The sequence below is a fragment of the Coenobita brevimanus genome, chromosome 23, assembly GCF_032717465.1.
Source record: "Coenobita brevimanus isolate Jiangsu-jjx chromosome 23, ASM3271746v2, whole genome shotgun sequence".
NCBI classification, from domain to species: Eukaryota; Metazoa; Arthropoda; class Malacostraca; order Decapoda; family Coenobitidae; genus Coenobita; species Coenobita brevimanus.
In genome coordinates this window covers 40069795-40085661 of record NC_136976.1, presented here as the reverse complement: position 1 = coordinate 40085661, position 15867 = coordinate 40069795, and the positions used below count along the sequence as shown (strand labels likewise).

Here is a 15867-nt window from a genome sequence, read left to right as displayed (position 1 = left end):
TGAAATCACCGGTTACACAGTGTCCCTGTAATATATATATATATATATATATATATATATATATATATATATATATATATATAATATAAAATATATATATATATATATATATATATATATATATATATATATATAATATAAAATATATATATATATATATATATATATATATATATATATATATATATGCTTTTGTCACTGAGGGCATCTTTTTTCAATCTTTCTGATTAAAAACTGCAACTTAATACTATGATGACATTTTAGGTCTGTCTGTGGCTTAACGCAAGCAGCAGTTACAAGTACTGCTAACAATATTAATTTTGTCTATTGATGATGGTAGTGCACCCTAATCTTACGTAATATTTTATGAATGGAGGATGCCTTTAGGCACATGGACATTTTTTTTTTCTTTATTTTTCCTTCCTCCATTCATTACCTATTTAAAAAAAAAAATCATTATCTGCTATTATGCTCTGATTGGCTGACAAATTGTATGTCTTACCTAAACTATTTTTGTGCAAGCAATAGATCAACGTGATAGACACTCAAATGTACTTATGCAAGACGTTGCACATCCGACTGCCTTTAGTCAACAATGGATTTCGCATTGATTATATTGTATATGGTAAATCTCTGTAGTTCCATTACAAACGCAACTCCAATATACTATGGGGGTTAAAAAAGCAATTCCCATGCCGGGAATCGAACCCGGGCCTCCTGGGTGAAAGCCAGGTATCCTAGCCACTAGACCACATGGGAGCCCGCTTCCTTTGAAAAATACTGCAATTAAATTGTTAAATACATACCGAACATTAGTCATATATATTAAAACTTTAGGTTTAAATGAAACGAACGAAAAATCAAACTATCAAACGAAATATACTCACATTCATAAATACACATGTGACTGATAATAATAATACATTAACTCCACTTCATGTTGCCACTACAAGAGTCATTCACAGCCACTTCAACCAGTGCTTCAAGCAACCTCTGCACACACTGCTGCTGGTTTAACGAAATCCCTTCCGGTGCTGGGAACCGAACCCGAGCTTCGCGGGTAAGAGCCGAGTATCCTAGCCACTAGTGACTAGACCAAACGGTATTCCAAGACGTCTCCTCGACAACATATAAAAACCTAATCCATAGTAACTCCCCACGCTAGCAGTAACGCATTGTACCCAAAGGTTATGCACTGAATGTCAGCAAATTCTGTTCTTATGATGATCACAACTCGCTACCTGCAGTTCAGTACATATTAATTAGTTACCGCCTAATTTCTTATTAGCCTACTGACAAAAATACAACAATGTCAAGATAACTGCATAACCATTTCAAACCCTCTAAGGTATGCAAGCCAAGAAGATGCAACATCTGGGATCAGTACATTAAGGTTATAACCGCAAGATCGAGCTTAGTGTCTCCTTAACATTCTCTGTCTCTCCTGAACATTCTCTATCATGTCCTACAGGAATGAAAGAAAACAAGATATTGGGGGAAACTTTATGAATAAATGTTCATTCTTCTATTTTTTTTTTTTTTTTTTTTTTTCCCTTCCCCTTCCTTATGTTGGCTATTGTAGTAAGAACCAGCTTATGTTACCCTGCTTTGTATCATTGTCCTGCTGTATCAACCACTGCTATTTTCACCTCGCATTTGCCACTATGTGTACCTGCCACTGTCTAGGTTGTCATTTCTGCATGGTCTTCGTTGGTATCGTCCCCCAGTGTTGGGGCTTGTATTGAACGGTAAGGAATCTTTAATTAAAAGAAAAAAAAAAATCTATGATACTTTGCAACTGCGTGGACATCAAAGGGACCGGACTACAGGTAATGTTTTGGTACAGAAGTATTACCACGTGATTGGCGTTCTGAGTTTCAAACTTATGCTCGCAAAAACTTCTTCCGTCCTTGACTCGGCCGCCTCTGTTGGCCCTGACCAAAGTTACACTCAAAAGCAAACCAATATGGATTTAATTTCACCAACATTTTACCTTGTGTCAGATTCATAATCTAACAATATCCTTGACTGAGGACGGTTAGAACTCTTTCCACTAATACATGGTATGTACACACACAAGCTACCGTACATAAATACTATTCAAAACTAAAGACCATACATCTTTACACATAGCAGATCTGAAGGCTGGTAGAAGACGATGTCCGGGACGCAATAAAGTAGAGGGTGGAGGGTTAGAGCGTCTCCTATTAATTTTGTACACGAATATCACGCAGCAGATCATGATCTGACGTTTCTTGTACACCGCTAAAGGTACCGGTATGCTTGCATAGAAACCGCTCTAATTTAAAATCAACAAGATGTGGAATGGTTATGTCATTATACAGTATATAGCAAGTCCTCTACAACACTGAATAATTGGTACGCCACGTTGGCATATAGTCATTAACATAAAACAGTGGAGCACCTGAAACAGAGAGGTGGGGGGGGATACATGGAGGTATAGTTTTGACAGCGGAATATCAGCAATGCCGAACCCCATCAGGGAGGTCCTGGGGCACCCTACCCTCAGGGAAAAAAAAAAAAAAAAAAAAAAGCCTGAAAAAGAATGTATGGAAAATGCACATATGAAACCTCTTTCACCACGATTTAATTGCTTGTGGACTTGATGACTGAGTCGTTAACACTTCTGCACTACAAAATACAGTACCGTACAATGAATATCAGTATGAGTCGATACATAGGGTGAGCTAGGCCAAGTCTTACAAGAAAACTTGTCTGTGTTCTTGCATTTTGCTGTTCATAAAAGGAATGCATATAATTTTATCAATAACTAACGAAGTATGCACATCACTACATATCTCAATTTACATACTATAGGCTACCGTAATAATTAAACCCACAATGCCGATTATACATAACTTCCTACTATCCATCACTGGAGATGTAATTAACTACAGGGCCCGAAGTACGTTAATAAGAACCCTTAGATATTTTTGTTCGTTATTTTAGGCTCATGTTCTGAGATGGAGAGACCTCACCCTAAAACGACCAGGGAGAAGAAAAAGTGAAGTTATTTTCATATTCGTGTTCATACCTACCAGCTGAGGGTCAGGGATACTGCTCTGCATCCTTCCGAAATGCACACTGAGGTATGGCTATAATGCCGATGAGTCGGCACAGCAACAGTGTACACAGTAATTAACAGAAGCCTCCTACAACTCTGATGATGCGGACACAGAAACACGTAGGGGCAATGCACTAAGAACACAACACCTTTGAGCCATTATTCGGAAAGTCACATTATCGATGGTACAAAGTCTGCTTGCAATGCTCTGCCAACAGAAAATCTGGCTAGGCACTGTACATCGAATACGACAAACAGATTACTATGATTAAGGGAAATCCTAAGGCATACAACCATGTGAAAATTACAGTTTTTTACCTAGAATTCCTTCACGTGATATCTACTCAGCAGTATTCATATTATCCCAGTTCATCAGTTCTAAAGCCATCTAATACAATCAGTTACTACAAAACAGCACAAAAGTACTTGGACAGTGGAGTAACCATGAGGGTCGGAATTTGGGGCGCCATTAGACAGTAGTATACAGGAGCGAAACACCATGCGTCTCAAAAACCTCTGGGTTTGACTACACCATAAGAAGCTCCGGCGTCTAAATGACTTGTCGGTATCCAGCACGCTCACCATAACACGCGAAGCTATTTCAAATCCAACTATAACAAATGGTAGCTAACAGAAATTACAGTAATGCTTTGGCAAGTAATATTAATTAAGTGATGACAATATAGAAGGCTTAATAACAGATTTGCTGCCAGTAACAGTTTACAAGAGCAGTTACACGAACTATCTAATCATAAAGAAAAAATCCACCAACATGGCGGCCAATACCGTGAGCATAAGTTACCACACTGTGGCCTACTACCAAAAGGCCTAACATATATATATATATATATATATATATATATATATATATATATATATATATACATATATACACACACACACACACACACACACACACACACACACACACACAATTCCTTATCGTCTTGTTTCTTTATCAGACGCTTCTCTACTCTTTCTGTTCTTTTCAGAAACTTTTTTCGTTAATAAAAAAATATGTGCGCTACACTGCAGCGTCATTAATGGTATATGCAGTACTTAGCTAGCAAGTTCAGCGTAGTACAATATTGTTATGCATTATTACAAACATACTATCTGTACATTCCTAATGCCGCAACCTTCCCACCCTTTTCCAACAGCTGTTGTAGCTTAACCTCGGTCTGGCTGAGCAGACCCGTCGACAAGTAAGCAACTACTGCTGTGGGACCGTCCTACTGATACAGTACAGTACATACATCATGCAGGGATCCGGCGTCCTTTTGTAGTAGAGTGACTCACAGGGTTCCTTTCCACGGCCAGGTGTAGGCAAATATGGGCAGGTCTGGCTTCCGGGTGGTCGCTGCAACCGTTCCACTCGGGGTACAAACTTCCACGTGTATTCTCCAACTAAACGGTATAATAATGTACCCGTATCATATTAGTCACATTCCTTTCCCCTCACACCAGGAGTAACTGAATGAACCGATACGGCGGTTTCCTCTACCACACAAACCAGGCTTTACTGCTTAGTTTACATGCTGTGTACAGTAGCTTCACTACCTCAAAAAACACCACAAAGTCTGAGGTGATTACTCTGGGTGCTGTTAAAATAATCTTTATAGACTGTTACCTCGGACACTCTTTCAATAACTCAGTTTTCGAGACAGAGGTAGGGATGAACTGGAAATCAGATGGTTTATCATTAGTACAATGGTCACTGTCACCTAAACCAAGAATTTGACTACAAACATGTCAGATACTATGCCCTAGAAGGGACCATGTCCAAACTGATTGATTTTAGGAAGTCTCCAGGAGGAGGAAGAATTATTTTGATGAACAGCCTATTGAACTCAGGCTCAGAGATGCTTTACTTTCACTTTACCCTAGAGTGAAATTCTGGTGTGGTAAACAAGTTTCGTTTATTAATGGAAAATACAAAAGGGGGGGAAGGCACGTGCCAACTTGGTAATCTAGTTTGAATTTACTCAAAGACAAGAGCAAGCATACACTTTAAGTGGGCCATCTCCAGATATGTACTGCACCATATCCATTACGCCGAGCCTGATATACATTAATGCTTATAATGCTTTTCGTTTCCTAATACGATTACTGTGCTAGTTGTTTTCATCACAAATTAAATACATTTTGACATTGTCTGCAGAAGTTAAGCTCGATAACAAGATGTTCTTGCTACCCCGCTGTCGCTAGATATTGATACATTTTTCATAGTTTCGATATCAACTGTATCGCTGACTGCATTGATACGATTTATCATTGATAGCTATAGTTTCTGTTACTGGTACTGTTTTCCTGAACGTTTCTGTTGCAGCTTCTTTATTATTTGACTATTCATGATTTTCTCTTGCCAGATTTATTTTCATACCTATTTTCAATCCTAAAAATCGAGTCTGCCACTTCATGAGTGGTTCATTCAGTTAACAAGCTATACGGTACCCATAAGCATACCTAACCAACGTTCGCACACATTTTCACCATCCACGATGTGTCCCCTTTTTCATGGTTCACTTGTTAACATTCTATTCTTATAAGCGTGCCAAACAATTCGTGGCATGAATTTTCACCATACATAATGTGTACCACTTTTCATGTCAGAAACTTTACCGCACAATGAGCACACGAACGTGATCTACAAGCAGTTTAGAACATCTGATGATCGTGCACATTCAATATATTTTTGTAGGTTACACAGACAACTGCAATTATTGATATCCATCAAGATAAATTTTCTCACCCTTCACTTCCATCCCAGAGAAAACTATTGCCCCGAGTGAGGATCGAACTCACGACCTTGAGATTATGAGACTCACGCGCTGCCTACTGCGCCATCGAGGCTTACTGATAAGGAGTTGCAAGAGGTATTTATATTGCTTTTTGCTAGCAGCCCTACTTCTTTTCACAGCTAATTGCACATATGAATCTGCTGTAGGAATTACCGGTAAGTCAAACAGACACATACGTAGCCTCCAGGATAAAAGGAAAACGACACCTACAAAACACCAGTAAAACATACCAGATTTCAAAAATAAGGATCGCATAGCGGTTCATTCCTTCGATAGCTCAGTTGGTAGAGCGGTGGACTGTAGCGGATCTTCAAAGCAGACATCCATAGGTCACTGGTTCGAATCCGGTTCGAAGGACGTATTTTTATTATTGAAATTTTTTTTTTACAGCAACAAGCAGCCTTACGCAAAACGATTTGTTGTAATGTAACAAATCTACTGTATATGATAACACTGCTGATTATGTTTAGTGGGTGGTTTCTTTCCCTCCCTCGTAAATATTCAGTGAGGGATATACGGCAATAAATCAGTGTTCGCTGATACGACCGCACTGCTCGTTTGATATGCTCTCACACACTTTTCAAAATGGACCCAGTTTTGAGTATGTTATTGTAATTCGTCTGTTCACAACTATTCTGGGTATCTTGTTGGTTTCAGTCGGTTCTGGCCAAAGCCGTTCACGTCCTATTACCTGTATTCAGGGTCTTTATGTTTAATTAAATCCAATCAAGTTTAGTCACATCCATTCAGATCAGATTAGATCCATTCTATCAAACTAGTTCAGATTCACGTACGCCCGTCCAAAAGAATTTCGATTACTATTGGTCCTTCCAGGTCACTATAGATCAACCAAACTGATATATATCGTTTCCTGGTCATGCCTATGATGGAACATGCCAATTCAGTGCTGTTAGTACAATGGACTTTGTAATACGATGACTCAGGAGTTTCCGGCTCTAGCAGGTCCCTGGAAGTCATCAGATAATTTCAGACAAATACAGATTGCTTCATGCCATGCGTGTGAAGACATGTGTTAAAAATCATCCCTGTCAGTGCAATGGTGTTTGTGATACTTCGATTCGGGTACCGATATTTCATAAAAGGGTGAGGTGGATGGGGGAAGCAGAAATGAGTGGACAGGATGGGTTAAGATGACACTGGGTAGTGGGGAATGGTGGGGGAAGCAACCTATAACTACCCTAGATATAAAAGCTGTGGATCGGGTGGTAGTCAAGGCAGTAACTGTTATGATATTCACCATATCAGGAAATGCAAGGGGTGGATGAAAAGGAAATCCAGGGAATGGACAGGATGGTGATGGGTGGCGAGCCTGGTAGGGTGTAAGTCAAAAATAAGGGAAGACAAAATGAGTGCAATCAGCAGAAAGGAATGGCTGGGTTAGATTGAAAAGGGCTGGGAATCTGGTGGCAGTAAGGCAAGACAAACCCCATAACGATGGGTGTTGTATGAAGAGTGGTGTTGGTGGTTGAAACAAATTTCTCATAAAAGTTCGATGTAAGGGTGGAAAAGGGGTAGGATGGAAGGCAAGAGGTGAGCAGGATGGACGAGGATGGAGATGGTTGGTGGGGCATGGAGGTTTTACACCCAACGAAAATTGGCCCTGTAGGCTGATCAGCCTACTACAGAAAATGCAGAACAGCAACAGAAAAGTAAGTCAGCTTTGACCAATACCATACCGCTTCTCGACATTAATAAGCAGTAAAACACACACACACACAATTAACATGTAACTTTAACCAGATAATGTAAACAGAATAAGAGTGTGACACACAAGCACTTCGCCAACGTAGGATGAATTAGTAAACTGAGCTACCAGCCGGCCACACTGGTTCAGACCCACCTTTAGATGGGGAATGGAAATGAAGGAGGAAGGAAGAGGGAGTAGTTTTCCCATTTTACGGCCATCATTGCTAAGTCCCCTCGGCTTCAACCACAAGTAGGGTTTATTAAGGATCCGGCTATCAGGTGTGAAGAGTGGGATGTAAGGATTAAGAAGACAGAAGATTAGCGCTTCTAAGTGTACAGGATACTATACACAAAGAATCTATATTTCAAAAAGTTATTAAAACTAGAAGAGCCAAGCTATTTATTGCTGGACCGTTGTGGGCTCTTCGCCTTTAAAGACAAAAAGGGTTTCAGGCAACTCTAAAGCGGTCATTTTATGAAGCTGAATGCTTATTCATAAAAAAATCTTAAGAATGTTTGTTAATGGCACAAATCCCTGGGAAACATCGCCTAGCATCCAGTTCGAAACGGGGAAGATTGTTGCAGAGTTCCCGGGGTCCCCGGTGTGGCTCATCCTCTCCTCTGTTAGGAATGAGTTAAAAACTAACGCGTTTGTGGGCCGGTGTATCATTAAATCGTGAGGACCGTGAAAACCTGAGGACGAGGGCACCAGGCACAACCCAGAAATTCTCTTCTCGGCTAATTTTCACCATTCATAAGTGTATTCATCACCATAAAACCTACATCATCGTCTTTGTCGATGTTTTTTCCAGCTGATAAGCATGAAAAAAAGGGGGGGAAATCAAATACTAGCACCTTAAGGTGTGGAAAATATATACTCACGCACAGTTAAATGAAATCCCAACGTCACAGCTCGAAAGTTTTCAAGGACACACTATAATGTTAGGACATATATTGATTGAGAATTTTATCAGCTTTCTAATGAGACCAATCTCATTGTTGTATGACGAGTAGTTGCAGAGAAAATAAGAAAAAAGCAAGAGACATATTCTAAATTTGTAAAGGTTTTTTGTTAAGGTATACCTCCTAACTGTTAAGGTGCTAGTATTTGATTTCTCCCCCTTTTTTTCATCTTTATCAGCTGGAAAAAACATCGACAAAGACGATGATGTAGGTTTTATGGCGATGAATACACTTATGAATGGTGAAAATTAGCCGAGAAGAGAATTTCTGGGGTGTGCCTGGTGCCCTCGTCCTCAGGTTTTCACGGTCCTCACGATTTAATGATACACCGGCCCACTTACACGTTATGGGGAATGGGGCCGTAAATGTACCCGACGTTTGCATCACATCAGGAAACCTACAAAGCGCTGAGCAACTCGACTTTTGCCAGACCCCTTTCATACAGGTTTTTGAAAATTCCAATTCCAGTTTGTTTCTTTCACCGACTGTTGTGCACCAATGTAGAAACTGTTTATGGTGAAGGTACAACAGTTTCGGCCCAACACTGACCCTCTTCAGGTAGCCCAGACCCCCTATACAACTTATCCCATCCAAACAAAACGCACTCCAAGGAACATTCCGTGACAGCATCGTAATGAGGTAAAAGATAACACAAACGAGATGAAATGCTGAAAATGGGCTCTGGGAACAACCATTTTTGGCAGTGACTATTCAGATATATACATACATACATACATACACAATACCGGTGTGTATATATATATATATATATATATATATATATATATATATATAATTATATATACAGTATATGTATGTATATATTATAAATATAATCTATCTATCATCTATATATATAGATATATAGATAGATAGATGATAGATAGGTAGATTATATATAGATAGATAGACAGATATTAAGCGAGTAAGAAGAAACCAAAGGCTAGAAGCCTGCAAACAATTCCTTCCAAGACAAAAACAAAAACAAGAGTGAGCCAAATTCAAGATCTGTTCATTTCGAGATGCCTGGACACACTGCGTTGGAGATCATAGGAAGTACGAAATACAGACAGAGGGAGTTCCAGAGTTGACCTGTTGCATAAATGAAGGACATGGAGTAACGGTTAACTCTTGCATTAGAGAGTTGGACAGAAAAGGGATGAATGTTTGTTGCTAGACGGGTACTACGCGCCCGTCGTAGAGGTGGAGGGATGCAAGCAGATAGTTCAGAGGAAAAGTAGCCATGGAAGTAGCGACAGAGAAGAGATAAAGAGGCAACAGTGCGGCGAAGAGACAGAGGCTGAAGGGAGCCAGTAAGAGGAGGGGAGCTGATGAGACGAAAAGCCTTTGACTCCACCCTATTGAGAAGAGCTGTATGTTGGGACCCTCCCCAAACATGCGAGTTGTACTCTACACAGGGGCGAATAAACCCGTGTATAAAGTCAATAACTGTGCAGGGATAAAGAAGGTATGGAGTCGGCTTAGCACACCCAATCTCTTGGAAGCTGATTTTACAAGAGATGTAATATGATCTTTCCAAGATAAAACCCGAGTGAATGAAACCCAAAGCATGTTCAAGGGTGATGCAGGCTTGAGCTGGATTTTATTAAACATTAGTGGGTACTCCTGTGGAAGATTCTGTCAGGTTGATAGGTGCAATATTATTAAACATTAGTGGGTACTCCTGTGGAAGATTCTGTCAGGTTGATAGGTGCAAAAACTGAGTCTTTGATGCATTAAAAACAACAAGATTACTTTTACCCCAGTCAGAGATGCGAACCAAGTCAGACATTAGGTGTGCTATAGCCTCATCCCTTGTTTTTTGAAGTAACTGCTGGGATGGACGTTGCGGGAACCGAATGGAACGGTGAAGGATGGAATCATCAGCATACGAGTGGATAGAGTTAGATGTGTACAGTCGTGGTCATAAATAATCACCTATCCTCCAGTACCCCGTGCCTCAGGCTGCATCCTTTATGCGCAGCAAGTCACAGTGGAGCAAGAGGGGCTGAGAGGGAGGGGCCAGAGAGAGAAGGGAAGGTGGGTGGGGGAAGGAGTTATAGCGTGTGGGTGGACTGAGGTAGAGGAGGGAGGGAAGGTACGGGAGGAAGAATGAATGCGAAGTGGTGATCACACTATTTGTCTCTTTTCTTTCTTTCAGGGTATGATATAAAGAGTTAATATTAGGTAGAATTTGCTGCATTACATCTTGTCTGCAGGCGTCAGATGACAAGCTTTAGATTGGTGGTGATATCAAGGGCTGGGTCGTGAGAGAAATTTACTGACATGTCTGATCAAATAGTGCGGAGCTGATATTTGTGTTTATCCGTGTATTATGACTTCGGAAGCAGAAGGGAATGTGGATAACTTTGACTTCGGTAATGTTTAATTTAGAGACATCCTCTACCCTTACATAAATTTATTTTGGAATTATGCAACTTTGGCATAGCTGAGTCCACAGTAAATATGATCATCCTCTTGGTATACACTCCCTCTATACAGTCACCATCACGTCAACCATTTTATGGCATCTCTTTATGAAAAGGCTATGTATGGTAACTGTGCATAAAAGATAAATACTGTATATTTGATGTCAGTGGACATGGATGGATATAATTACGATATCTCTCATAAAATGTCAGAAGGAAAATAATACTAAATCCTACCCAAACTCCCAGAATAAATCTGTGTCAATGTTTACCGACATTGGTAAAGCCAAAGCAACAAGGAAAGCCTTAGTAAGTAGTCCAGTGACCTCCTGCCTCTTAATATCCTCTTGCAGTCTTCGCGGCAGCAAGGAAACAATATTGTTGATGGTTTGCTGGTTTCGTCTGAACAGCTCCCGCTCATCCGTGGTGTCCAGGAGGAGGCTGGCCTGTGTCCTCTCGTTCTCTGGTTCCCACGCCTTGACAATCTGGGCCCACACAGTCTTGATGGCTCTGCACATATTTTTGATCGGTCATGTCAGTATATTTCACTCACAAGCCAGCAACTGATATCACCACCTATCTAAAGCTTGTTATCTGACGCCGCTATACAAGATGTAATGCAGCATTATCTACCGAATATTAACTCCTTTATGTCATGCCCTGAATGAAAGAAAACAGATAAATAATGTGACCACCAACCACTTCGCATTTCATTCTCCCTACCTCTCGCTCTCTCTGGCCCCTCCCTCTCAGTTCCTCTTACTCCACTGAGTTGCCGCGCATAAAGGAGCCAGCCTGAGGCACGGGGTTCCTGATGATAGGTGATTATTTATGACCACGACTGTACAGCTCAGAAGATCATTGATGAATAAAAGGAAGTGACAGGACAGAGCCCTGAGGAACACCATTGTTGATAGATCTAGGAGAAGAACAATGGCCGTCTCCAACAGCAGCTATAGAACGACCAGAAAGCAAGCTGAAGACGAAGGCACAGATAGAAGGATAGAAACCGTATGAGGGCAGTTATCATTTAAGGGAGGTTTATATACCAATAGTCAGTTTAGAAAAGTTAAAGTCATCAAAATTTATTAAATAAAATAAACAATTCCTCTACACTATTTACAAATCACTGATTACACAAGATCCTTTTAGGTAATTCTTTCTTGGTATCAAAATAAATATTTCTTTTATACTGTATACAATCACACAAAAATTCTAACTATTCCTTTCTCGGTACCAAAATAATGCCTCCTGACGTGTGTGACATTTGTGTACTGACATGGAACGGGAAATTAATGTCAGATCAAAACACTTTTTTTTTTTTTTTTATCCTGTTCGTTACGATATTCACACTTGTTAACAGAATTCCATATCGCTGTTTTCTTTGGGCTTGCACTTTAACATGTAAAAGAACAACTTTAAATTGTAAAAGAAGAGCAGCTTAAAACTATGCCATATAGCTTACTTTTTTTTCTTGTGGCGATACAGGAAGCACCTCCTGCTCTCTGTCCTGCTCCTTATCACCCATATTAGAAGACATGCAAATAGTGTCTGATTTCTAGCTCTAGTAGTGAGCCTGTCACTGAGCTGACTGCGCCCAACACCTTCACGGTAACGACTGACGAATATCAAACCGTAACGGTCAACCGTCAATGTGACTCGAAATGTGCCTGTACATTTCGTACGGTACAAGTACAACAAGCCTAGCTATCTCGTAGACAATATTACCCTACGTGCACTAAAGAAAATTACGATTTCTCATATCTCTGGAAAAGAGTTACTCTTGAAAAGGCTTTTTTTATTATCATTTTTCAAAATTAAAACATGCCATAAAACACAGAATTATCGTATAGAACGTACGATAATAAGGAAAGGTATCGTACATCGTACCAGCTGTAGTTTAATCGTACATGTACGATAGTTATCGTACGAATGGCGCACCCTGGTTTGGAAATTAAAGATTTATGCCAGACTCGGTCGAAAGCCTTTGACATGTCAAGTGCGATGGCAAAGCTTTCACCAAAGTCCCGAAAGGATGATGACCAGGAGTCTGAAAAGTAGGTGAGAAGATCGTCAGAGGAGCGTCCCTGACGGAACCCATACTGACGGTCAGAAAGAAGGTTGTGATAGGAAATCTGCTTTCAAATTTTTCTGTTAAGAACTGATTCGAAAACTTTTGAGACACAGGATGTCAAAGCAATTGGACGATAGTTAGAGGGTTGGGCATGGTCACCCTTCTTTGGGACTGGCTGAATGAGAGCAAACTTCCAGCAAGAAGGAAAGGTACAAGTTGAAAGACAAAGGTGAAAGAGTTTACCTACGCAAGGTGTAAGCACAGAAGCACAGTTCTTGAGGACAACAGGAGGGACCCCAACAGGCCCATATGCCTTGTTAGTATTAAGGCCAGTGATGGCAGAAAATACATCTGCTGAAGAAATTTTACTGTCAGCCATGAGGAAGTCAGAGGGCGGAAGTGATGAAGGAACAGCACCGGAATCATCTAGGGTGGAATTGGAGGAGAAAGTCTGAGCGAAGAGATCTGCTATATCAGTAGAAGAAATAGCTACAGAGCCATCAGAGTAGAAAGGAGGAAGGATGATGAGGTAAAGTTGTTAGAAAGGTTTATATATACCGTACGGTATATATATATATATATATATATATATATATATATATATATATATATATATATAAATATAATACATATATCATCATCATCAGCCGTTTGAGTATCCACTGCAGAACCGGCCTAACCCAACCAAAGTGGGGACGATACAGCCAATGTATCTCTTCCAAGTGGCTCAGGCTGTCTGGTAGAGACTGTATGTAGGATGTGAAGTACTTGTAAGTGTAATTGTTATGTTGGAGTGGCTTTGGATGTGTGTCTGTAGTCTGTGAACTAAGTGTAATCGGCCCGTGCAAGCCAACTGGCTGCAAGCATACTTTATAGCATGCGAAACTGATTCAACCACAGCACCCCTTGTGTCCGCCAAGCAGTACGTGGCCAGGAGAACGCTCCCAAATTTATTTATTTATTTATTTTTACCCTGGCGGGGCGAGAACCCTCGCTCTCCAGTGTGCGAAGACGTGTAGTAGGACCCAATATTATATTTACAAATCATAAAGATAGATAGATAGAAGCAGGGAGTCAGATGATGAGAGGTGCTGTGTCTGCGAGAATCGAGCAGTGCTAAACATGCTTACACACTCTTAACACTGAGGAAAGCTGACGACAGCGGCCAGTAAGGAGATGATGCAGTTAGCTGTCAGAAGTCCTCTCGTGAACAAAGACCTAGTCCATCCACAAGGAACACACCCCTGCTACACCAGATTTTAGGAAAGAGAGTTTAGAAGGGGACAAGCGATCCTAGAGACAGGTCACGGGAGAAGGGCTTAGCGATTTGAGAGAGAGAGACAGATAGCGAGACAGGGAGGTAGCTACCCGGGACTTATACTCGTTCCGTGTGAGAGACTTGTTAATATTTCCAAGACAAATAAATATAGTCCCATACTATTCTTTACCTCTCCTGTTACTATATGACATTTGGTGGCAGCCCGAGCAGGTCTCGCGCCATAAACAACACTTCTTATGGGAAATCACCTCATAGGTCACAGTCAAGGGATAGGTCCATTCTGTGTCATTACTGTGCAAAACCAGGACACACAAGGTATGAATGCTTTATCAAGGCAAAAGAGGATAATCAAAAGACACAAGGATTTGGTCCTTACTGTAGGCATCATAGATACCAAGGGCACTGGACTAGTGATTGCAAAACAGTAGAAAAAATTGTGTCTATGTTCAAATCGGGGGAAGACCAAGTCATGACAAAAAACGAACACACGTAAAGGAGAACAAGGTTAAACTTCACATAGGAGGCATGTTGGGAAATGAGTGTATCTTGATACCAGCGGTATGTGAGGATCAAGACGTTTCCTTATTTTTAGATACAGGCTCTCCAGTGAACTTAATAACACATGAAGAACTAAATAGAATTCTTAAAAATAAAAAGAAAGTAACTTTTCTGGATGAAGCTGATTTAGATTTATACACAGTAGATGGTCAAGAGATTACAGTAAAAGGTATGATAAGATTAAATCTCAGTTTCACAGAAACTACAAGACCATTCTCTGCATTGTTCTATATCGTTGAAAACTTAGCAATTAAAGCTCATATGTTACTGGGCTTAAGATCCATGAGAACTGAGAACATAACTATACTCCCACAAATGAATGGAATAGACTTTGATAATGAATTCATGGAGGAAATAATTTCAGAGCCCTCACCGATTGGTAGAAGAGAGCCAAAAAGAATTGGTAATATTAAAGGCTTAAACAAACATACACAAACAGATGAGTGTATAGATCCACTTACACCAGCAACCCCATCCTCCAGAATTAGTGACCCAGATAACAGTACTGATTTATCAATTTTTCCAGCCCATCTCACTAATGATTTGGTTATACCACCTAATTCATACATGAAGGTTACCATAAAGAGCAAATTACGGAATAGTACTGTTCTTGTCTTAGAAGAATTATGTAAAGGGATTGTCAGTAGAAAACGCATTATGTCATACGAACGACGAAGGGCTAACTCAGATATTCATTATTAATCACATGAATGGGGAAGTTCAGTTGAAGAAGGGGACAAGCGATCCTAGAGACAGGTCACGGGAGAAGGGCTTAGCGATTTGAGAGAGCTCAGACGGAGATTAGCGATAGAACAGGGAGGAGGAGAAGGAGACAGGCAGGAGGTCAAGAAGAGGGATGACCCAAATGTCATTTATGACATTTGGTAGCAGCGAACGTATACGAACCTCGTCTACGAATCAACATTAAATTCCTACAAAATATCAAGATTGAAAACAAGAATATCTCTCTC

The 15867-nt window shown here is 40.3% G+C and overlaps 3 non-coding genes across 3 annotated transcripts; 1 reads left to right on the top strand and 2 right to left on the bottom strand.

Moving 5' to 3' along the window:
* Window positions 1–687: 687 nt before the first annotated feature.
* Window positions 688–759, bottom strand: TRNAE-UUC (transfer RNA glutamic acid (anticodon UUC)). The gene has a single exon. It is a non-coding gene; the product is annotated as a tRNA-Glu (tRNA).
* A 5106-nt stretch (window positions 760–5865) lies between these two features.
* Window positions 5866–5938, bottom strand: TRNAM-CAU (transfer RNA methionine (anticodon CAU)). The gene has a single exon. It is a non-coding gene; the product is annotated as a tRNA-Met (tRNA).
* Window positions 5939–6152: 214 nt separating this feature from the next.
* On the top strand, window positions 6153–6243 carry TRNAY-GUA (transfer RNA tyrosine (anticodon GUA)). Its single transcript is given in 2 exon segments — window positions 6153–6189; window positions 6208–6243. It is a non-coding gene; the product is annotated as a tRNA-Tyr (tRNA).
* Window positions 6244–15867: the final 9624 nt, after the last annotated feature.